At 38.7% G+C, this 26000-nt stretch overlaps 1 protein-coding gene and 1 pseudogene across 1 annotated transcript in view; both read right to left on the reverse strand.

The window, feature by feature from the left end:
• Positions 1 to 26000, reverse strand: part of CDH13 (cadherin 13) — a 967094-nt gene that overhangs the window by 293346 nt on the left and 647748 nt on the right. The window lies entirely within an intron of this gene.
• Positions 16656 to 16773, reverse strand: LOC120581020 (uncharacterized; annotated as a pseudogene).

The raw sequence follows: 26000 nt of genomic DNA on the forward strand, positions 1-26000 counted from the left end.
GCCTTTAAAAAACTGGACTATTTACAGAAAAGAAATTCCTGTTATTTTATAAAGCTGAGTGTGCAATACAGTTTATTTGGATTAGAAGTAAAGTGTCCAGTAATTTTAGGTGACATCCCAACCTGCTGGGAAGAGATAACCAGAGAAAAATTCCTTTTAGAATACATATTTCTTAGATTATAACCACCATACCAGTATATACATGGGAATGCCTTGGGGATAACTTATTGGTGAAATTGCCTTATATAATACTGTGGGTTTGGGTTAACTTACCGGGAATGAGATTGAGTAAATTCCTCTCTGTATAGGGAAAATGATACAGCCAAGGCCCAGTGTGATGTATAGTCCAGTGTGAAAGAAATGATAGGTTATGCCAGAAGAAATGATAGGTTATTATTGTTAATGAATCGCCCAAATGTATCCCTAAACTATAGCATGGCTGTTTCAGCCTGGGAATGACTCCCACCTCTACCACTTCCTAACTGTGACCTTGGACAAGACACAAACTCTCAAGGCCTCACTATCTAAGGAATCTAATAGCTTGTGCCTAGTCAATGTAAAATGGTAAGCACAGTGGCTGACAGATGGTACTGGCTCAATAAACGTTAGATATTATTACTGGTAGAGTCTGGCAGTTGCTCTGCAATGCCTGGTTCAATTGCTATCAGCATAAAACTTGGCATCTTGCCCCGATCTCTCCTGAATCCATGGTGGGCGTGGTGCATAGTTACTCAGAAAGGTAACTGATCACACATACAAGATAATATCACTACTGAGGATCTAATGATTGACAGTGTATTAAAGTAGTGTCAGAAATGACTAATTTTTTCCAGCATCCGTTCTCCTGCCCCTTCTCCCATAATAATACAATTTTCAGATAGATGGCTGTTCAGAACAAATATTTCATTTTCCAGATTCCCTTGCAGCTAGTTGTGTTCATATGATCGAATTTTTTAGCCAATGGAATGTGAATACAATTATTGTGTGCAATGTCCGTTATTCCTTTAAAGGTGAGATGCCTTCCTCTTAATTCTTTCCTTCTTTGGCTTTCTGGAACATGGATGTGGTGGTCAGCCATCATGGACCATGTGGATGAGGGTGGTACCTAGCGCTAGCTGAATAACAATACTGAAGGAAGCTGGGTTCCAACTCCATGGACCATACTATCCCTGAATTTCTTCTCTATCACTGGGCTGTTCCAAGAGTGAAGAAAGATGGATTACTATGTCTTTATATTACTATTATTTTAGACCTCTAGGAGAGCAATCAAACCCATAGCTAACTAATATTCATATGCGCTAACTGATTAATTTAATTAACTTTTATGTGTACCACATGGAAAGTAATGTTCAAATATTTCATCTAACCAACCAACCAACCAACCAACCAACCAACCAACCAACCAACCAACCATCTGTCCATCCATCCACCCAATATTTACTCTGGTCACTATGGTTGGCATTAGAGAATACAGTGATTAATGAAACCCCAGGGAGCCACAGATGCTTCTTTACAATGTGGCCTCAACCTTCCTTTCCAGCTGCATATTCTGAGTGTGCTCTGCTATTTTAAACATCTGGACATTTGTATAAATATGCTCATCCTTTAGTATGGAATGCCTCTCCTTCCAATAATCCTACTTCATCCTTCAAGACTCAGTACAAATACTATCTCCTGTGAAAACTTCCCTATGATCTTCTGCATCTGCCCACAAAGTAGAATTTGTCACCCCTTTGTGCACCTATAGAACTTTGCATGCCTGGAATATGCCAGGTTCTGAGTGGAGCAGAGGCAAGGCATACCTGGATTTGAATCGCAGTCCTTCCCCTGTTAACAATGAGCTTGAGTAAGTTACCTAACTTTGTTCATGCTTATTTTCCTGATCTGAAAAGAAGTATCAATAGAATTTACCTCACTGGGTTATTGAGGGGTTAAATGAGAATCCATACGAGACTGACAGTTTAGAACATGGCATGTAGTAAAGTTTCAATAAATTTTTATTATTATGATACGATGTACCTGTTGAGTTGCCATTATCCATATACCTGGATTTCCCACTATCTTCAAGTCCCTAAAGGGCAAGGACAACAGCTCGGACATCTTACTGGTATCCAGTACTTAGTACAATACCAGGCACAGATCAGACTCAGTGGATGCGTGTGGAATCTACCAACAAATCAATCAATAAATGAAAGACAGTTTTCTGCAGAAAATTCTCCAGGTACCACTTCACTTACCAAATGGGCCTGCAACCCTCCAAGAAGAAAAATAACTTTACAGAGAGAAGAAAACAGGAAGCTCTTCATCATTCCAGTTTGAACTATAAAGTCTCTTTCTGGCATCCCCATCTTACCTACTCTCTCCTGGTGAGTCATACTTAAAAGCTGTGACAATGTCCTAACTGAAATCGCCATGATTCTCTTTCTTCCTTTTTCCTTTTTATTTTTTTAAAACTAATTCCCAGAAGGCAGAGATCATAGGCCAAATTCTAACATCACATCCTCTTCAAAGGAGTTCTTGGACAGAATCTTGGTTTGTATAGATCCAATCTAATGCCCATGACATTGGATCAAACCCTAACTTGTAACTAGAAGTCTGCCCCGTGCCCTTCCTGCATTGTTCTCTTGCCCCCAAGCTGCAGGAACAGCCTACTGACCTATGAGAATACAAGAAAGTCTGACATTTTCTCGTTCCTTTAAGAAGAATGGAAACTACTCTAAGACTACTATACCTTCTTTTCATTTGGAAAAAAATTCGACGCTTGCTGTGGGCATAATAATTTTCTAGGATGTCTGTATTTATTAGGCTACACATTTCAGCAGGTAACAGTTACTGAATACTTAGAATGTGCCAGGCTAAATGCTCTTCATAATTTTTTTTATCTTTCTAGTAATCATATGAAGCTAGAGATGATGCAATCTTCCATTTTCCATGAAAAGTACAACACAATCTTCCATGAAAAGTACAACACATCTGGAAAAGAAATGTAAGATAACTCATTGAAGGTGACACAGCCAATAAATAGTAAAACTAGTATTTGAAACTCAGCTGTTGCTGCAGAGACCATTTTCCTGACCACCCTCCTCTACTGCACAATTAAAAAGAAGGAAGTGTCTGCCAGAGTTGACAAAAGGCTTTAATTCGAAAGGTACATTTTCCTTGGGCTTTGAAGGCTATGTAGGAGTTTTCTAAGTTAAGGGGTTGAAGAGAATGCTAGGGTGGGGGATGGGAAATTGTTATTATTTCTCTGTCTCCGGATGACTGGAATCATTTTGCTATGATTTTTTATTTCAGTGACATCTCAGGCCCCCCATCAAAGGAGAGAGGAATTTATCCAGACAAAATAGATAATCCTAACTACGTATATACCAGGGATAATGGGGTATGTCTGCTGAGTCTAAAATTGTATCTCTACAGCCTGTCTACTTCATAAGAGAAGCCTCTGGTGGTAGTTCTAAACCATTGGTTGCTTCCTTAGAATTTCTCTAGCTGAAGGAAAAATATTTAAAACATATTCGTTTTGCCGGCTCGAGTGTTGGTCTGTTCCAATCTCTCTGTCTTAATGTTATAAAACTGAAGGCTCTCTCCCTTTTCCAAATGGTAATTGTGGCGTCAGTGAGAAAGATGGACTGTAAAGGCGAGAGGGCAAGGGGTGGGTGACCAGCGAGCTGGTGTTACAGCCGGTTAAGCTAGAGAAGAAGATTCCACTGGTCAATGGCAGTGAATATAGAGTGGAGGAAGATGAAGGAAATATTCGGGGTGCAGCATGTGCTGACTAGCAGATAAAAGGAAAAGGGACATAAAGGTGGTCTCTGGGAAGGGAGAGAAAATAGGAGAGAGTGGCATTTTAAAGAAAAAAATAAGTTGATTTCAACCTTTTCTATTGAACAGGGAAGGTAGCAAAACGAAGCAGTCAGAAGTATGGGTCTGAAGTCAGGCTGCCCCGGTTTAAATCATGGCCTCACCACTTTAGTATGTGGCCTTGAGAAAACTGTGTGTCCTTGAGCTAATTAATTAACCTCTCCGTGCCTTTGTTTTCTCATCTGTAAAGTAAGAGTAATAGCAGCTGCTTCATAGGGGCATTTTAAAGATAAATAAAATAATTCATGTTAGGCACTTAGCTAATACTCAGGAAATGTTAACGAATAACATTATTGATTTAAAATTACTAAATTTTATTATGGCAAACACTTCAAGAGTATTTAACATGTGCCAGGCACTGTCTTAGAGAGCTGCATATATTATTTAGCATAACTAATAGGAAGAATCCTGTAAGAATCACAAGAATCCTAGAAGGAAAGTACTGTATTATTTTTATGCTTCTTTTTCTGATTAGGAAACTGAGGCACAGAGAGCTTACTTAGATAGTCCAAGGACACACAGCTAGTTAGTGGCACGACCAGGATTCAAACCCAGGTAGTCTGGCTCTAGCACTTGTGCTTTAGTCTACCTCTCGACTCTGCATCTCTTTTTAAGCTGCTAACAGTACCTCAAGGACATCTATGTGGAGATGCTAATAGGTAGTTGGACATTCAAATCTGGACACTTAGGATAGAGTTCAGAGCTTAAAGTAGTTCCTTTGGGAGGCAGCAAGCAGTATGAATGATATAGCTCAATCTGGGAGTATGAGATTTCCACCTATTAAGAAAGCATTAATGAATGTTGGGGGAAGAACAAGATCTAGTGAGGGAAACTGAGGTGCAGTTGCAGGTGAGCCAGATGGGGGCAGGTAAAATAAGAAAGATGCTCAAGAAGATATAATTGCTCTTGTGAGAGGTCAAAACAAATAAGAGAAGTGGCGATTGGATTTGGCAATTAGGACATGTATGATAACTTCTCAGAAAGTGCTTTTGTGAAACCATAGCATGTTGGTATGTGGGTATTTGTTAGGGAAGTGAATTACCAACTTTTCTGAAGTTTTCAAAGGACAAAAAGAGAGGGCAGCAGGTAAATGAGGTGGGCAAGGTGAAGGAGGGCTGCTTTGAGGATGTGGGGGAGATGTCCCCTGTTTATGGGCTGCATGATGTGGATACAATATCTCCTTAAGTTTCATATGTTTTAATGCTCTCGTGACTTTCCCCAAAATCATTACACCCCAATCTCTAGTTGGAGAACATTACTCCATTGCACAATGAAATTTATTCCATTCCCTTTATAAAGAATGCTTAGCAAAGAGATGATTAGTTTCCTGGTGAAGAATAAAAGCCACTCGGTCTTACCATAATGTGGTATGGAGGAGGAGTGCCTGATAATAATTGGGGGAAAATTCTGTTTTTATTATGGCCTGAGGCAGAGATCACATTAAAGCTAAATACACTTATGTGCCATTTAAAAATATCATTGATCGTGAGATATGAAGCCATTTTATGGGGGACCTGTAGATGGAAGGGAATGCACATTACATAATGTAATGGGTTCTAAAATAATTTTAGATAAAACGGAGACCAATGTTCGCTGCATCACTATGCTTCTGCGTTTGAATATTATAATAACATTATGCTAAAACACTTCCAATTAAATACTGATTGTGAAATGCCATTACATCTGTTTGATGCTATGATGTGTTAAGTAAAAAAAGCCAAATGTGGAATTTTATGTGCACCGTGGAATAAAATGTCAATATATCAGACAAAGAAAAACAGTAGCTCTGTTACAATGACAAGTTTATAAGAGATTTGTTTTGTTTTGCTTTTCTTTCAAATGTATCTACTGGTTATACGACCCAGTTATATTTCTTAAAAAAGGAGATAAAATGAACTATAGCTTCTTTTATTTAAAAAAATTCTAGTGTTTGTAGTTCTGGGAGTTTTCTAAAGCTGAACTTCTTACTCTGGGTTCACGGATGTCCTTGAAATTGTAAATGCATGGCTTATGTGCACGTGGGATAATTCTGCTTTAATCAGATCTTAAGGTGGCTCATGACTTCACGGAGGATAAGAACCACGGATGATGAGCGTTTTGAGGAGCCTGTATATTCCAGCCATGATGTCTACCTCTGATGAGCCAATGTGTCCCCTCTCCCACCTGGGCTCTTCTTCCTTTGGGGTACTACAAGAACAGACGGATGACCTGCCTCCCGTTCTAAGATGGCTCCACCAATGTAACTATGATGGTGACACACAGCTTACTTTCAAAAACCTTTATGTTTGTGGACATGCTTATGATGTGAAAAGAAAACCCATCATTCCACATGTAGAAGTGCATTTATCTCTGTCTTAAGTGCTCATTTCGGGATGAAGTTCCAGCGACAGAATCATGAACTTATGGCGCTACTTCCTTTCCTCTGCCCCCTTCACAAACATCCACAGAGACCCTGTCTTTAGCATATTGTGAGTAACATAATGGGGCACTGCCCAGAACGTGGGTTTGGACCCCCAATTTGCTCCTTTGCACTGTGTAATCAGAGGCTCGAGTTTCTTATAACGTGGGGATGTTACCTACTTTATGAAATAGTTATGGGAATTAAATGAAAAAGCAGGTGCCAGCATGCATACAGGATGCTCTGTACATGTTAGTTTCCTTCTTCTACATGCTTGATCACATCAGTTACTAATATGTATATTTGAGCACCTACTATGTGTGAAACACTATAATAGGTACCAAGGACATAAAGGGATAAAAAATGGAATCTGCAGTGTATCATAGGCTACTTGAGACCTCACATTTAATAACAGCATGTGCTAAGTGTTAAAGGAACTGTAAATGTGTCTCAATATTTTATTTACAAGTGTGCTCACTCATTCAAATATTTAATGAGCACTGGCTATGTGCTAAGCCCTATCCGTGTCTCTGCTGTCATAGGGCTCTCAGTGGGAGGCAGCAACGAATCAGGCAATGGTCATACAAACTGGCTTCTTTCAGGCAGTGGTAAATGCTATGGAGAAAATACAAGCCGAGGGTTTAACAGAGTACAGCGACTGGGATGCTAATTTAGATGAGGTAACCAGAAGAGATCTCTCCAAGGAAGTGACATTTGAAGTGAGAACTGAATAAAAAGGACTCAGCTCTGCAGAGATGAATGGATACTTATTTCAGGCCAAAGGAGCACCTGGGGTGAAGCTCCTGAAATCGGAATGTGCTTGGCACCTTTGAGCAGTAGAAAGAGCCCTGTGTATTGGGAGGATGTTAAGAGACAGTAGGAATGTGAACCATCATTATTATGGATGGATCAGCAAGAATCAAGTGACCAGTTGGATGGGGGTGAGGAGAAAAAGGATAAACAGACATGAATTGACATTTGAATTTCAGTACTGTGTTTTTGGGCAAAGACTGGAAGCATTAATATATGAAACAACTGATTAGATCATAAGTGGCTGCTTCAATCCTGATGTTTCAATACCCATAATCGTCATTGTAATTCAGGTAATTGAATTGGGCAGTTGTTAGCGGTATTTAATACTATTACTGAATTCCTCGATAAAACAGTCTACATTTTGGCAGTACATTGCCAATGAGTCAATTGCTCAAATGTGACTAAACTGAACTTTTTTGGTGTACTTTTCAAAAAAGTTCAATGGGGAATAAAAAAAAGAATTTCTAAGAGCAGTATATAAAAATGGGGAATATTTAAAGCAACTCCCAAAGATGTGAAAGAAGAAAGAATATCCTTTGCTGCACTGGATAGCTAGAGCTTACAAAAGATCTTAATATAAAATGGAGGAGTTTGTATTGCATTCAAATTACTATCTTTTTCTCCCTTCTCGAAGGCCATTAGCCAATAACCTTTATCCCTCTAAACATTGAAATTAGAGTCTGACATTATTTTGGTCTATAGATTGTGGTCAGACTCTCTGAAATGCAACATGAGTTTCTGTATTTGGTTCATTTCTAACATTTTCAGAAAATGGAAGGAAATTTCAGTATAAAAGAGAAAAAGGGTCGGAAAGAAAAAAAACTTTTTTTTTTTTTAAGAGTAGAAGAAACAAACAAACACCCACTCCACTCTTGGATATGGCTTTGATTCTGTTAATAATTTGGATACCAGTGAACTTTGTCTATTTAGAAACCCATGAAAGACACAGACACTGAATTCCATTAATAACCTGGCATCTCAGTGCTTCAGTTCAGCTGATAAAACCACATGTTCTACATGGGTTGTGCTTATAATCTTATTACCTGTAACAGGATTTGTGCTTGGAACTCCCAGCGACCTCCGTACCACCTCTCTCACATGCCCAATGTCAAATGCATTTTGATAACCGTTGGTTCAGACAGAAAATAAGACTCACTAACCTGCTTACAGAGGCTTTAAATATTTCCCAGAAACATTTCCCAGCTTGTAATTCAGAAATTCCATGTTAACACGTATAAGCAACCAGACACAATTCAGGATTTAGAAGAAGCCAGTTAAATAACCTGGACTTAATAATATTCCAAGAACCAAATCCTTTCTGTCTTGTTGAGAAATGACATGACACAGATTGTACCACTCAGGAACTTACTTCTGAGGAAAAGATGAATGATTCAGTAGTCACATTCTATATAATCAAGGAGGGAGTTTCGCCTTGTGAGAGATGGCATTTTCATGAAGGAAATGGGCTAAGGAAATGTATGTTGGTAATTTAGTCATTGTGAAGCACAAGCAGTGGGTAGATTAGTTGATGGATTGAGATCAATGGTGAAATTCAAATCAGTGTTTGCTGAGATGAGTCACATCACTCAGGTGCCTCTAGGGTAACCTGAACTCTATGCATCCCAAGCTGAACTTTTCACATCACTTGTAGCAGGCTCTGTCAGTGCTCCATCCATAGCACTAGAACTGGGGAGTTAACAGCCCCTAGAAGCAGCCCTTACCCAGTCACTAATGGGAGTTGTATAAATTTCACAGCTCCCACATTTTTCTCTCCAAGGCATTATTATTATTTTTTACACTATTTTCTAGTGTTTCCTGATGAAATTTTGCTCCAGTTTCCCATGGAGGAAACTGGCTAGATAATCACCCATTACTGGCTGCCTTTCTCGCCTTATTCCCTCACTTTCTAAAGGCATTTTCTGCAATGCCCCCCTGCCCTACCCCCGAACAAATTCCATTCAAATCCTTGCCTCCATGTTGGCTTCTAGGGAAAGCAACCACTTACTTGCCTTGATTCAACCATGCCACTGAAAAGCATCACTCATTTTCCCTAAGCAGAAACACCTGAATTCAGTAAAGAACCCCTGTGTTCCTAACTGTGGCTTAGCATTTGCATTCCTCTTTCTCCTTAGCCCTCTTCCATGCTTTCTGTTGCCTGACGCTTCCTTATAATGGAGATGTACTAGAGATATGGATTTACATCCACACAAGGCCGCATGAGCAGCCACCGATCACTGCCAGGCTTGCTTGCTTTAACTAGACATTAGCTTTACAAAGTCCTTTTTCAAATGACAACTGCTACATTCTTTGTGCTTCTACTACAGTTACTTAAATATGGTTTCTGTGTGTGGATCTGGATGTATGAATAAAGTTGACAGTTTTGTCCATGGAATATATAGAATTCTTTGTTGTATAGCTGACTTATTAGTCTAACAATGATCATAGTGATAAGTTATAATCACATGATTCATTAAAAAAAAAATTGTACATGTGTCAGATGAATAAGGCCAAGTACATATTTAGTTTCAAATAAGGACTCTGAAAATTGTCCCCAACTCGGCTGAATCCTCTGGTACCATTACTTCTGGAAAGAACAATGATCCCTCCGTTAGGATGCCAGCAGGATGGTGCTACCAAAGGAAGAAGACTCAAGGAATCACTTGGAATATTGTTGGAAAAGGGCTTAGAAAAATGGAAGAACTCCAAAGAAATCAAGAAGCGAATAGAAACTTTGCCCTTTTAAAATGCCATGCATAGTCAATTATGCATTTGTGAGTCAATTATGCATTTGTAAGTCAATTACAAAAAAAAACAGATGAGTTTTAAGACTTCTTATGTGCAATGCTGGGAAAGGCTTCAATTTAGGAGAACAATAATTTTTAGAAAATGGTTTTAGGTCAAATGAGAAGGGAAGGCTTCCAAAATGCCTCTGGGAATTAAATTAAAAATGAGTAAACTAATTTTATTTGCAGCTTAAATAAAACCCCCCTGAACTGCTTAATGGGCATCTACCTCCTTTAGGTACGTTCTAGAGAAAACCCAATTTGCAATTATAGGCTAAGGAGATTAATGAATCACTACATTTTATTTGTATTAGAACCAGTGATTAGAAGGAATTCTTTTCTGAGTTTGAGTCATAGTAAGCTAGCTGGAAAAAGTGGGCAGGGCTTTTTTTATTAACTTAATATAGCAGTGTGTACATTTCCTTAAGTTCAGGGGCCAAAAGAAATGGAAGGTAAAATCACAATGAGCTATCACCTCACACCTGTCAGAAAGGCTATCATCAATGAATCAAAGAACAACAAGAGTTGACGAGGATGTGGAGAAAAGGGAGCCCATAAACATTGTTGGTAGGATTGCAAATTGGTACAGCCACTATGGAAAATAGTTTGGAGGTTTCTCAAAAAATGAAAAATGGATATACCTTTTGACCCAGTAATTGCACTTCTGGGTATTTATCCAAAGAAAATCAAAATAATAATTCATAAAGATCTATGCACCCCAATAGTTATGGCAGCACAATTTACAATAGCCAAGATGTGGAAGCAGCCTAAATTCCCACCAACAGATGATTGGATAAAGAAGTTATGGTTCAAAAGAGAAAGGACACAAATAAACAAAATCAGGGATGAAACAGGGGAAATTATGACAGACACTGCAGAAATACGAAGGATCATACAAAAATACTCTATAAGTATATAATGCCAAATTTAATAACCTAGAAGAAATGGACCAGTAGTTAAATCTAAATAGACCAATCAGCAGTATGGAAATTGAAACAATCATCAAAGCCTACCAAAAAGTAAAAGTCCAGGACCAGATGGCTTTACCCGTGAATTCTACCAAACATTCAAAGAAGATTTAATACCTATTCTCCTCAAACTCTTTCAAAAAATCAAAGAGGAGGCAATACTTTCCAACTCATTTTATGAAGTCAATATCACCCTGATACCAAAACCTGGTAAAGATAGCACAAAAAAAGAAAACTACAGATCAATATGTCTCATGAACACAGATGCAAAAATCCTAAATAAGATATAGCAAACCAAATACAGCAACATATTAAAAAGATTATACACCACGATCAAGTGGGCTTCATCCCAGAGGCACAGGGATGGTTCAACATACGCAAATCGATTAATATGACACACCACCTAAATTAAAAAATAAGAATCATATGATCATATCGATAGATGCATAAAAAGCCTTTGACAAGATATAGCATCCATTTATGATCAAAACACTTAACAAAATCGGTATAGAAGGAAAATACCTTAATATAATAAAGGCCATATATGAAAGTCCGCAGCCAACATTATGCTTAATGGTGAAAAGCTAAAAACCTTCCCTCTAAGATCAAGAACAAGGCAAGGCTGTCCACTATCGCCACTGTTATGCAATATAACATTGGAGGTCCTAGTGAGTGTGAGTAGACAAGAGAGAGATATAAAAGGCATCCAAATAGGAAACGAAGAAGTCAAATTGTCGCTATTTGCAGAAGACATGATTCTCTATATAGAAAATCCTAAAGACTCCACAAGAACACTACTAGAAACAATAAGCAAATACAGTAAAGTTTCTGGATACAAAATCAGTGTTCAAAAATCCATAGTATTCCTATATTCTAATAATGAAGTGTCAGAAAAAGAAGCGGAAAAAATAATTTCTTTTTCAATTGCAACAAAAAGAATAAAATACCTAGGAATAAATTTAATGAAACATGTGAAGGACTTATGTAATGAAAACTACAAGATCCTATTAAAAGAAATCGAAAAAGATACAAAGAAATGGAAAGATATTCTGTGTTCTTAGATTGGAAGAATCAACATAGTTAAAATGATCTTATTACCTAAAGCATTCTACAGATTTAATGCAATCCCCATCAAAATCCCATCAGCATTTTTTGAAGAAGTAGAACAAAAAATTATTAGATTTGTATGGAAGCACAAAAGACCCTGAATTGTCAAAGCCATCCTGAGAAAAAAGAATGAAGCTGGAGGCATACTCTGCCTGACTTCAAATTATACTACAAAACGACAGCAATCAAAACGGCATGGTATTGGTAGCAAAACAGACACATGGACCAGTAGAACAGAATCAAGAATCCAGAAGTAAAACCATATTTATATGGGCAAATCATTTTCGACAAAAAAGCCAAAAACATATAGTGGAGAAAGGAAAGCCTCTTCATAAATGGTGCTGGGAAAACTGGAAAGCCACCTGCAAAAGAATGAAACTGGACTGTTTCAGGTGGCTTTCCAGATCTAGACAACAGTCTATCACCATACACCAAAATTAACTCAAAATGGATTAAGAACCTGAATATAAGACCTGAAACAATAAAATGCATAGAAGAAAATGTAGAAACTAAACTCAAGGACCTTGGCCTTAAAGAAGATTTTATAAATTTGACCTCAAAGGCAAGGGAAGTAAAAGCAAAAATAAATGAATGGGACTACACCAAACTAAAAAGCCTCTGTTCAGCAAAAGAAACCATCAACAGGGTAGAGCGACAACCATGTGAAAATATATGTGCAAGCAACGCCTCCAATAAGACCTAATATCCAAAATATACAAAGAATTCATATGACTCAATAACAACAACAACAAAAAACAAACAATCCAGTCGAAAATGGGCAAAGGACCTGAATAGACACTTCTCCCTAGAGGACATACAAATGGCCAACAAATATATGAAAAGATGCTCAACATCGCTAGCTATTAGGGAAATGCAAATCAAAACCACAATGAGATACCGTCTCACACTTGTTAGAATAGCTATAATCAACAGGACAAGTAATAACAAATGTTGGAGAGGATGTGGAGAAATAGGAACCCTCATACACTGCTGGTGGGACTGCAAATTGGTACAGCCACTATGAAAAACAGTATGGAGGTTCCTCGAAAAGCTAAGAATTGATCTACCATATGATCCAGCAATCCCTCTACTGAGTATTTACCCTAAAGACTTGAAAACTCGTATCCAAAAAGATATTTACACACCAATGTTCATAGCAGCAATATTCACAGTGGCCAGGACATGGAAGCAACTAAAATGTCCTATGATAGATGATTGACTAAAGAAGCTGTGGTACATATATACAATGGAATATTACTCAGCCATAAGAAGAGATGAAATACTGCCATTTGCAACGACATGGATGGACCTTGAAATAATCATGCTAAGCAAAATAAGCCAGACAGAAAATGTTGAAAATCACATGATATCACTTATATGTGAGATATAAACCTAAAAGCAACAAATGAACAGGACAGAGACTCATGGACATGGACAATGGACTAGTGGTTACCAGAGGGGAGATGGGAGGGGAGAAAAGTAAATAAAATGTTTTAAAAAAATGTACAAAGATGGCATACAACTCGATAACAAAAAAATAAACAATCCAAGCAAAAAAGGGGCAGAGGACCTGAAGAGACATTTCTCCAAAGAAGGCATTCAGTCAATGTCTTGACTGCAAACTCATTAGAGGCTTTTACTCAGAAACGATATAGCTAAGCTGCCTTCAATTTCCTGACCCAGAGAAACTGTGAGATTTTTTTTGTTCTTTTAAGCTGTTAAAATTTGAGACGGTTTGTTACAAAGTAATAGAAGATTAATAAAATTATTAAATAGAAATAAAATTGTTAAATACATCAAGGAAAAAAGAAGTTATGGTTCATATATAATGGAATAGTCTCAGCCATTAAAAAACAATGAAATTCTACCATTTGCAATGACATGGATGGACCTAGAGGTTATTATGATGAGTGAAATAAGTTAGAGAAAAATAAATACCATATGATTTCACTTATATGTGGAATTCAAGGAACAAAGAGAACTAATCAAAAACTGACTCAAATATAGAGGACAATTTGGTGACAGACAGAGGAGATGGGGGAGGGGGACTGGGAGAATGGGGTGAAGGGTTAAAGAAGTACAAATTAGTAGATGCTAGATAGTCATGGGGATGGGGAGCACAGCACAGGGAATGCAGTTAGGATTAATATATTGACTAGGTGTAAAACCAGAGGAGAGAAGGAGCAATTAGGGGGATTGTTTTATAAACTATATAAATGTCTAATCAATGTGCTGTATACTTGAGACTAATAAAAAAAAAAATTTATATTTATATAAGGAGGGTGCCTAGCACAGTGTCTGGCATATAGTAAGAGGCTAATAAACATAAAATAAATGAACCTACAGCAATGTTTTCAACTGTGTATATTTTAAATAAGTGGGTAGAGGAAGGGCAGAGATGGAGGCAACAACTATGTCCTCTCTACATTCATACTTCTAGGGCACAAATATCATTTGCTTAATAAATCCACATGCACCTAAGCTCCATGAAGATGTTTTTTGTCTCCTTTGTTCACTGCAGTATTCCTGTTTCTTAGGGTAGCTTGGTGCTCATAATAATATGTTGAATAAACATGGTGAAAGGAATGGGAAATCTTTTGAAGGTCAAGACCAATTGTAGAAAATTCATTTTTTATCAAGAACTTGATTTATGTATTTTATTAATTTACCAAAGCAATTACTGTTGCATAATAATCATCAAATAGTTTAAACAATATTACCTTATTAATAATATGCTGGACACTTCATACATACTATCTGTTTTCAACATTACAACATCTATTGAGGTAGATTCTGTTATCTTCATTTTATAGACAAGAATATTAAGGTTGAGGTGAATGACTTGGTAAAGTGCGCTCAGAATAGAGAGGCGAGGCTGAGGTTCTATCTTAATTTGGGCTCTCCTCAGTACTGAGTCTGAGACAAAAACTTGGGCACAGGTGGTTTATTTGGGGGGCAGGGGGTGCATTCTGAAAGTAGGAGTGAGGGAGAAGGAGATAAGGAAGAAAAAACATCTATATAGAGGTGCTAGAAACGGGCTCGGTTCCACTGAGTAGTTCTGAGGAAGCAGGTAGAATGCATCTCAGAATTGCCTTTTCATGGACAGGGGGCTGGATATTGATCCACTTACCCCTCTCCCCCACCAGCTGGAGGCTACATCTGGGGATAATAACATCCCTGATTCTGGGCTGCCCTGTGTTAATACATAACTCCCTTGACTCTAGAAAAGCGCTTGAGTGAGAAGATGCTGGATGGAGGGAGGGGCGCCCACTGCAGCTGAAGCTGAGCTCCAAACACACTGAAGGCTCCGGGCAGGAGGACACCGAAAGCCTGCTTCCTGCTCTAACTTTACCTGTGTCCTCTTTTAGTTTTCACTAAGCAGCTATGTTTTCTTCTTCTGAGAAGGAAGCCAAGAAGAATGTAAAATGATAATAATCACATCTTCTGCCTCCAGTTGTTTATAAACCTGATTTAGGGAACGGCGCATGCCTGTGAAAAATTAGGTAACGAGGTACTGTTAGTAAAGAACACACACAGAGTATGGTCCTTATGCAAATAAAAATAAATATTTGCTAGATTATTAGTTTCCTATGGCTGCTGTAACAAATGATCACAAACTCAGTAGATTAAACCAACACAATTTTTTTCTCTGGAGGGCAGAAGTCTGAAATGGGTCCACAGGGACCCATTCTTTTCTGGAGGCTCTAGGAGAGAGATGCTGCCTGCATTTCTTGGCACTTGGTCCCCTTGCTCCATTTGCAAAGCCAGCAGCACAGCATCTTCTCTCTTCTCTGACCACCTGTTTCCCTCTTTTTAAGGACCCTTGTGATTACATTGGCGTCCCCAAGATAATCTCTCTAAATCAAGATCCATAGCTGAATCACATTTCCAAAGTCCATTTTGCCATCTAAGGTAACATAACTACAGGTTTCAGTGATTAGAATATACACATTTTTGGGGGTTGGGGTAGGGAGCATTAATCAACCTACATAGTGTACCCATATTCTTTCTTTCTGCACATGAAACTGCTGATGTTTTCTGGGGTGTATTTATTTTTCTCTTTTAAAGAAGAGAGGGATTGAGACTTCGGAAGAGATTTTTCACTTTCCATATTGTGTCATTACTCCCTGCCCCCTTTTTATTTTTTATCATCTATTACTTCCCTTTTGCTTAAAAAAAAAAAAAAGAGTTAACTGGGTTTTCTGGACCTTGAGCTTATGGGCTACTTTGCTTTCTGCTTTAGAAATTTCTGTATTATAAAAACAACAACCTAAGCAATGTTTTGAAAAATTATGGTTCATCCGTAAAATGAGCTACCTCATGGCCATTAAAGAGAATGAAGACGATCCATAGACAGTGCCCACAGGGAAGTGTTGGTGAAAGAGAAGGATGCAGAACCCACTGTAGAAAAGGCTTCCATCCTGGAAAACCACTGCAAAAAGGATGCACATGCTTGCTTCTCAAAATTTCTGGGAAGACATACAATACACAGTGGCACAAATTTCTCACCATATACTACTGTAAAGTATTTCATATACATGTGTAAAATACTATTATATATACCTGTATGTATGTGTGTGTATATATTTACTTATTTATTTATTTATTTATTTATTTATTCATTCATTCATTTATTTATTTTTAGGCGAGGCAACCCTTGGTTGACCTCACAGATTGCAAGGACCTTGTCAGTTTACAATCCCTTATTTTTTATTTTATTTTTTACACCTATAGCACCTGGTATTCCTATGTGGTCTCTCATCCAGTACTAACCAGGCCCGACCCTGCTTAGCTTCTGAGATCAGATGGGATCGGGCTTGTTCAGGGTGCCATGGCCGTAGACATGTATGTATATTTAACCGTGCCCATGTACATTATGGTAGAATACAAAAGGAAGTGCTAACTAATGCATTCAGTAGGACGATAATAAGAACAGCCTTTATTAAGCCACTTTTCTGGCGCTGGCTCTGTCTGTGCTAACTACACATTTCATATGGGTCATGTAACCCTTCCTAAAATCCTGTGAAGTCATTCATCCTCATTGGTGAGGAAACTGAGACAAAGCTATAATGACATTGTTCTAAGAATAATCAATGAATCAATGAATAAATCAATGAATGGATTAATGTTTTGAGAGAAATAAGAAATAAGGTCAGGCAGGTAGGATAGATCAGTATTGAAAGCCAAGATGAGAAGTTTGGAAATTTGTAGAGTGGCTTTCCATTGCTATAATCAGTAGAGGGCAGAGACAGAGATGTCAAAAGTTCTGAATTTGAAGGCCATTCCTCTTAACGAAAGATTACCCCATTTTATGCTTGACTCTCAATGACCCATTCAGCATTCAAGCAAGTGAAAGACGTCTTTAAAATTCGGAGTGAAGAATCTACCTCTACATATTAATGAAAGATTTTTTTGTGAGATTTTAATCTGTACTGAACGTCTTAGTCTCATTCCCGTGTTCATCTGACCTCTGCATTTCCCTTTTCCAGTATTTCTACAGAATGGTTTCTGAGTCATCTTACTTCTAAATCCAAGCTGATTCATTACGAATAGGTGCAAACATTTGACTTCATCATTTTATCTTCCTGTGTAGTCATACTTGAACATTTACATTTTAAAATGCATATTTTATTATAAATTAATTTCCTTTTATTTTTCCTTTATATTGAAGTCATGACATGACGAGAATTGTTTTCAATGTGTAGGTAGTAATATTAGCTATGGATCTCATTTTAGGAGAGGAAAGGGGCATTCTGATGCTCTTCACCAAAGGATAAAGAGTCAGATGCCTCTGGGGGCTGTGTAGGCCTGTGTGAGGTAACCCATAAATGATAGTGCTATTGGCGGCCTGCCCACCCCACCCAAAGGTATCCAAGTTTACATTCTGTTTAAAGACTGCTGGGCAAACCATTCACGGCTGCCGTCTCTTCCCAGCCCAAGGACTCACATGGCGAGACCTCCATTCTAGGAAATGGTGAATCTCAGAGAACCAGGGGGTGACAGGTATAATATCTGCTTTGCTAACCTGTCCTGAAGAAGCAGTTTTTTTCCAAAGCACTGACCTCATATAGCACACTTCAGCTTTTCATTCTCATAAGACATATTATTTCATTATAACAAAATGGGGCTAAACTGTACCATTAGCAATTGCATTTATGTGGTTGCTAGGTAACCAATTTGCCCCTTGGGTTTTAGAAGCAGCTGAGGGTGCTAAATATCACATTATAAATCAGAGTGGCAAAGGGAGCTCAGGCATGCTTTAAGAAACGTAGTCCTCCAGAAGGGCAGATTGTAGTTGGTTATTGGTGAGATTAAAAAAAGTAAGATCCAAATTAAATTTAAAAATTTGGATATACAAACAAGGAGAAGTGGACTTATTATATCCAAGTGTAAAGGGAATGGTGCAGAAAAGAAATTATAGTTTCATTACTTAAATTATATAATACAGTTCAAAGACTAAGACTCAAATTGCTTATTAATAATGATAATGAGAGATGTAACTTTTGACTTCCTGCTAGCTTCCCACATGTCAGGTACAATGCTAACGCTCGATTTGCGTCTTATCATCTAAATGACACTAATCTACAAGGTAGATGTTATCACCATTTTATATATGAGAAATACGCAGTATAGAGCCCAACCTGAGTTCACTGCACACAAATCATGCCAAACTGGCCATCCTTCCTGGAAAGAGTTACTGGGTTAGGTGGATTTTAATTTCAACAAAAGGAATCGGTCTGCACCATTTCTGTGGATTTGTACATATGATTTGGCAAATAAAACCTGGTGGCTTTAAGATGGCCTGGATAATCATGTCCCCATGGTGCAAAGACAATGTGTCTGTGTGAGTTCTCCTGAGGGTAGATCACTGTTCTCTGCCCAGTTCTATAACACATCAGTAATTGGTGAGGATGAGCTTGTATATGGCACAAATTGAGAGAGGAATTGCACATATGGTCAATAGGGAGCGGTCTGGGAGCCAGACTATTTAGCTGAGTGGATGAGGATGATGATAGTGATGACAGTGATGGTGGTGATGATGGTGATAGGCTAGTTTACAACTTGAATTAAAGTTCAAAGTAAACTTTTAGATGGCAAAAAAATCAAAACTTTGATTTTTAACCCCTGAGTATACTATGAGGAAATATACAAGAAGAAAAAGAGCAACATTCACAATCAGGGATCTCTCTCTCTCTCTCTGTCTCTGTCTCTGTCTCTGTCTGTCTCTGTCTCTGTCTCTGTCTCTGTCTCTCTCTCTCTCTCTCTCTCTCTTCTGCAAAGTCATTCCTTTGGTGGCACTGGAGTTCCAGGACTCCTTGTCAAGACCTCATGCTCTGGAGTTAGACTGGGTTCAAATTCTATCTGTGCTAGTATCTATTTCTGCTACTTATTGGCTATGTCCCTAGTAAAATTTCTTAACCTCTTTGTGCCTCTGGGTTTTATTATTATTATTATTATTATTATTATTATTATTTTAATCTCTAAAATTAGTGTATTAGTGTATATACTTCGTGGGGTTGTTGTGAGGATTAGATGAGGTCATTTGTGTAAAGAATTTCGTGTAACGAATAGGAGAATAAGTGTGCTAAGGAAACACTAGTGATTGCCATTATCATTAATCATAGGAATGATACTAATAGACTGGTTTATGAGACCGAAGTTTAAAATAATTACCATAGGCTTGAGTGAATATCAAGTGAACACTACAAGTCATTCTAAGCAACAGGGACAATTTGTGGGCCAAATGGAAATGTTATGGATTTTTGGGACTCAATTCACACTTGATTCAATTCATCACCTTGTGTTTGCCTATATTTAAGCCTATGTTTTCAGGGACCTATTAGAGCCTCAGTGTGGTAAAGGATCAAAGGATGGCTAACACACAGGTATAGATGGTTTATACATCTTAAAAGCACTGGGGAGGACCCAGGTTGTCAGGTGGCATTAGATTAGGAGATTCTGTTCAGGTGAAAACTGTCAGCTAAGGTATCATTCACAGAATTTACATCGTAACTGGTATCCTGAAGTTGGGCCAGTTGGTACCCCTCCCAATCCACAAGCGATGAGAAGCCTGCCTAAGAACGCAGACGAACTATTGTCTCTAAAAGCCAGAAAACCAAACACTTGATTTCCAACATCTGTAATCACTGTGAGGAAATTTACAATGAGAAGAAAAAGGGCAGCCGTACAGACATTCCTAGATCAATTTCTTTAAAAGTCATTCCTTCTGTGGCCATCAAGGAGTCCCAAGATGCCCTCTGAGTTTTCTCAGATATCTGTTAAATGTCTTCCAAAGAAATCTTATGAATTCTCCAGGCCTGAGATGTCTTTCCCTCTGATTACTTGCAGGATCATAAAGGAAGTATTACAAACAACCATCTGAGAAAAACAGTTGCTACCATTAGGCACCATATTATTATAGGAAATTAATAAGGTACTATATTGCATCATGTACTTTTTTTTGTATTTGTTCATATGATGTCCTGTTTATGCCCTTCGTGTAAACTTGAGACCGTTTTAGAATGAGTTGGGTCCAATCCGCATTCTTTGTTCATCCTTACATGGCTATTTACTCAAATGCCTACTAGGTAGAGTTCAGGCACTCTGCTGGATATAGGGGATATAAAATTGAGGACAAACCAACAGAGTCCCTGACATTCCTGAGCCCAGAGTCTAGTAGAAGGGACATAACATTAATTAATTTCACTCCAATAAAAGTAGGGCTGGGAAGCAAAGGATTGTGCTTACATGGAAGCATAAAAAGGGAATGTCATCTATACTGTTCCCAGAAGGTATATTTGAAATAAAAAGGATAAGTAAGTGGAGAGGGGCTTCAGGTAGAGATATGAGGGGCTAGAAGGCACAGCACATTTAATTAGCTATGGTGCTAATGTCTTTTCAACACATAATTGATCATCAGACCATTGGTTATAATGATTTATACAGGATGTTCTAGTTATTTGTTGTTGCATAACAAATTACCCTACAGCTTAGATATTAAAAATGATAAACGTTATTTTATTATCTCCTAGGATTTTTGTGGGTCAATAATCCAAAAAGGGCTCAGCTAGGCTGGGTGGCTCTGCTGTTCTGGCTTGGGGTCTCTCTTGGTTGCAGTCAGATAGATGATGGATGTAGCTGGGACACTGGGGTGGGGACTAGCTGTGAGGCGGGGCATCTTTCTCACTCTTTTCATGCAGCCTCAGGGTCTTCCCATGCAGCCCCTCTCTGTGGGTTAATTTGGGCTTCTTCAAAGGTAGTCTCAGGGTAGGAGGTCTCCAAAAGTAAGATTCTCAGGGAACAAAGTGAAAGCTGCATGGCCTTTTATGACCGACCTCACCTTAGAAGTCACTTCCACTGCATTCTATTGGTTACAAGCAAGTTCCTGTTCCACTTATATCCAAGAGGATGGGGCAAAGTCCCTGTATCTCAATAAAATGAGTACAGAGGTCACACTGAAGACCATGTGAAATGGGATGTACTGTGATCACCTTTGAAAGAAGCAATCTGCTACATGGGAGAAGTCAAATTAACATACTTAGACTAGAATTTTTCTTAAGACTTCCATGAATTAACTTTATATTTATTCTCCACCTCATCATTATAGAAATAACATATTTAAAGCACCTGACAGTTTACAAAGTGCTCTTAGTTGATCATCATAATAAGCCTGCTAATTGTTAAGACAAACCATTATCGTCTGCATTGTTAAGACAAGAAAACTAAGACCCAACTTCTCATAGCCAGAAAGGGAACACGCTCAGGATCTGAATCCAGAATTCAGTATTTAGAAACGTACTATGGCAATGAAAAAATCACAATTTACAGTCTGATGGTCTTTGTATTCTTTTCAGGATACAAAGCATTTGAACAGTCTATGGCTTTGAATGTTCGCTACATCATTTATATGAGAATATGAAAAGCCATTGTTTTAAATAGCATCCATTATAGACTGAATATAAAGACTACTTCCAAATTGCTTCCAACATTTTTGTCCTGTCTCCTACAAATAATTAAGGGTTAGCAACTTAAAAATTAATTCTAGTGGTATAGCTATGCATCTGGCTTAATGGATACCATAAATCAATCCCATGAGATAAAATCTATTTTAAGAACTCTACAGAAAAGGTGCTATTTCTTTCAAAGAAGGCATTGTATTATTTCTCTCCCTCCAGAATACATACTCACATTCCAACCTTTGAGCAGCTTTCAGCATCAATTGTGAAGGTGTTAGAAATGCAAAAACGCAAAATCTCAAGACTCATTCCAGGCCTTCTGTAGTGGGTTGAATGGTGGCCCCCTAAAAGGTATGCCCAGGTCCTAATCCCTGCAACCTGTGACTGTGACCTTATTTAGAAAAAGGGTCTTTGCAGATGGAATCAAGTTAAGGATCTCAAGATGAGATCATCCAGGATTACTGAGATAGGCCCTATATCAACATCAAATGTCCTAAAAGAGAAAAAAGCAAAGGGAGATTTGAGACAGAGAAGAGAAAGCCATGTGAAGATGGAGTTAGAGGCTGGGGTAATGCAGCCACAATCCAAGGAACCCCTGGAGCCACTAGGTCTGGAAGAGGCAGGAGAGGCTCCCCCCGAGAGCCATTGGAGGAAGCATGGCCCTGCCAACACCTTGATTTTGGACTTCTGGCCTTCAGAATTGTTAGAGAACAAATTTCTGTTGTTTTAAGCCACTAACTTTGTGGTGATGCATTATGAGAGCTCTAAGAAATCAATACCTACTGAATAAAAAATTTGGGTAATGGGCTCAGGAATTGGTATTTTAACAAGACCTCCTGGTGATTCTGATGCATGACTTAGGTTGAGAACAACAGAGCAATTGAATAAACAGCACGATTACTGGCTAAAGACAAGAACATTTTTCCTACAGGATGGCAGAGGCCTTCCTTGGATCTGCAAATAGACCACATGTGGACATTGAACACGTGGAGCAGGACTAGAGTCTGAGCAGGGAAGTGAATTGCTCCAGGTCAGTTCTCTAAAGCTTTCTATCTTGGGGATTTCCTCATTTACAACATAGGGACAGAACAATATGCCAGGAACTACAATTACTTATAGGTATAAGACTTGATTCTTGCTATTGAGAGTTCTGCCACATCATTGGAGAAACAGGACAAGTAGACACAAAGATAAAAATTCCACCTCTAGCTTCACATGGGCATAATGTCTTCAAAACACCACTCACAGCTTATCAAATAAGCAACTCTTCAAGCTACAAGTGTATCTCTAACTGAATTCCTCCTAAGCACAGAGGTGGTATTAAATCAACATTGGCATGCTCTCATTTCTAAGATACCGGAAGATGTTTCCCAATGAATAATGCATTCTGCTTCTCTCACATGCTCCTGCTCTTTACAGATTAGTTTGCATATCAAGAACAACTAGACTGCTAAAAGTCACATCAGAGCCGATGATTGTTCACTTGTGGCTATACTTTCTAATGTGTGTGTTTTTTTTTTTTATTAGAGTATTTGATGATATATTGAGAAAAATCAAAATATGACACAGACTGAGCAAGAACATACACTGACTCATGAGAAATACCCCCTGCCTTTTCCTGAAGGGTTGAGCTTCTTGACTGGTTTAAATTCAGCACAAAGAAGATGGGGCTGTCTCTCACCAGCTGTATCTCCTCTTAATTGAAGTGACAAATATAACACTGCGACCTTCAGAGTCCTTTGGGGACAAAAAACCTCCTGGAAAAGGGAAGAAGGAGGGGTTGCCTATGACCATGGAGAGACGTGCTGGGGATGAGATCAGGAAATCCTGGACAAATGACAGGCATGAGGCTGGCACAACGGCAAAGCATCAAAGCTACAGGCTTCAGTTTAGAGCCAAGGGTGCTTGGATCCCAAACTCTGCAGAGCCGCTCAGTAGCTATGTGACCCTGGGCAAGTGACTTAACGTTACAGAGCCTCAGTTTCTTCAACAATAATGTGGGACCATAACAGGAGCTATCTGAAAAGGTCGTTATGAGTATTAGAAAGTTAAAACATAGGAAGCGCTAATAACGAAGTCTGGCAATATATGTTTGTTATTTTTTTCTCCTTTGGCCTTTCCTCCTCCTCTCCATACTCTTTTTCTCCCTTCTTCCCCCCATCTTCTTATCATCATCATCCGTGATGTCACCTCATAACCCTTGCAGTCCTAGGGGTTAAATCTGATTCTCTTTGCTGCGTGACCTTAGAAAAGCCATTAACCTCAGAAACTTCACCTGTAAGGTGAGGCTCTCATACCTCTTACCTTGCCAGTAGGTTGATTAGAGAGAGTTCACTCACCTAACAATCCTAAGACAGGTCTTAATCCTTCCTAGACATTCAATAAAAGGTGCCACCATAATTAAAAATAAAATCATTATGACCCAAAACACAGAAGAATTTTAGAGGCAGGAGATCGGCAAAACAGAAGAAGGAGGGACTATGGCTCCCTTCCGCATCTCTTGGAAATGATTGGAGGAAATTAGCTGATATGTGGCAGATGAAGACATTAATTCACTTATTTACTTGATAACTGATCATTGAACTTCGCATTTCAGATACTGTGCTAAGTGCTTGATCATCCTCTCAATAATCCTATGAGGTAGGAAATGGATTACTCCATTTTACGGATCAGAAAACTGATGGTTAAAATGGTGAAATGAATTCACCTATATTAATGATTTATACATATGTATTAATTATTAATTAGTTTCCCATGTGGAAACTAATTAGAATCAGGTTCCAGCTGACCTCAGCTTTTAATAGCTACATGACATGCATCCTGTGGCCACCAACACCTGTAGCCAGCTATTACTACTGGCTTTCTCACCACCTTTGAACAGTGATTAGGCTGAAAGAAAGCTCCGTTAGGACCTTTTGCCTCACTCTTCAATGTGAGTTGAGAGAGCTGAGCAGAGGGAGGAATAAATCATCACACCTCATACCCCAGGCCTTTGAGGATCATGTTTTATATAGCTGCTGCTGCTGGCAGGAGAAGCCACTTCGAAAGGAGGTAACTTCTAACCATCGAACTTTCTAGGTATCGCAGGTGGCCACTGGCAACAGAACCTCCTTGGAGAACTCAAGTCTCCAGCCAATCACTGAAAGTCATGAGCATTAGCTTTTCTTTGACTTTTCTTTTACTCTCACACCACAAATATAATTCATCAGCAAATCTCCACTCTTCCTTCCAAATACATGCAAAACCTGACCATCATTCGTCACCTCCAGAGCTCCCACCGTAGCTCATTTCGCCTGTGTAACTGAAATAACATCCTCCTTGGTTATCTTACGTTCTCCTACACTTTAGTCTCTTTTCCAGACATCAGCCAGGGATGGAATATGAAAGTCAGATCACATTACACTTCTGCTCAAAATCCTGATAGTTCACCTTTCCATGCACGTAAAATCCGGGCTCCTTACAATGCCTACATAGATGGATATAATTTGCTCTCTCTGCTTCTTCCAAACTCACCTCTTGATTCTCTCTCCCTTCTCACTTTATTCCATCCACATTACCTCCTTACAGTCCCTCCAACATGCCAGACTTGCCCCTGCCTCAGGACCTTTGCACATGCTATTCCCTCTGTCTGAAATGCTCTTCCTCCAGTTATTGTTGTGACTCATTCTCACCCTTTTTTCAGGCTGTGCTCAAATGTTAGTTTCTTAGACGAGCATTCCCATCTATTGAAAATTATACCACTGCCACCCCTACCACAGTACTGCTCTGTTCATACTTGTTTTTCTCTATAGTTCGCACCACCTAATACATTCTACACATTCTTTTTCACCTTGTTTGTTTCCCTCTACTAGAGGGAGATATGTATTCCATGAGGACAGAAGCCTGGCATTAAGTATTTTTTGAAAGAAAGAGAGGAGAGAGAGGAGAGAGAGAGCTTAGCTTGGTTTCCTGACATCAACAGTGATACCACTGCCATCACATACATCCTTGTGTCCCCTCCACACAAAATTTGGGGCAAGGATGTAGTGGCTTTGCAGCCACCCTAGTTCCTAGCAGACTGGCATTCCAGTAAACATGAACTTTGTTTCTGAGTCACTGGGCTCTGGCAGCAGAC

This window comes from Pteropus medius, unplaced genomic scaffold (genome assembly GCF_902729225.1).
Source record: "Pteropus medius unplaced genomic scaffold, Ma_sr-lr_union100, whole genome shotgun sequence".
In the NCBI taxonomy this organism is placed as follows: domain Eukaryota; kingdom Metazoa; phylum Chordata; class Mammalia; order Chiroptera; family Pteropodidae; genus Pteropus; species Pteropus medius.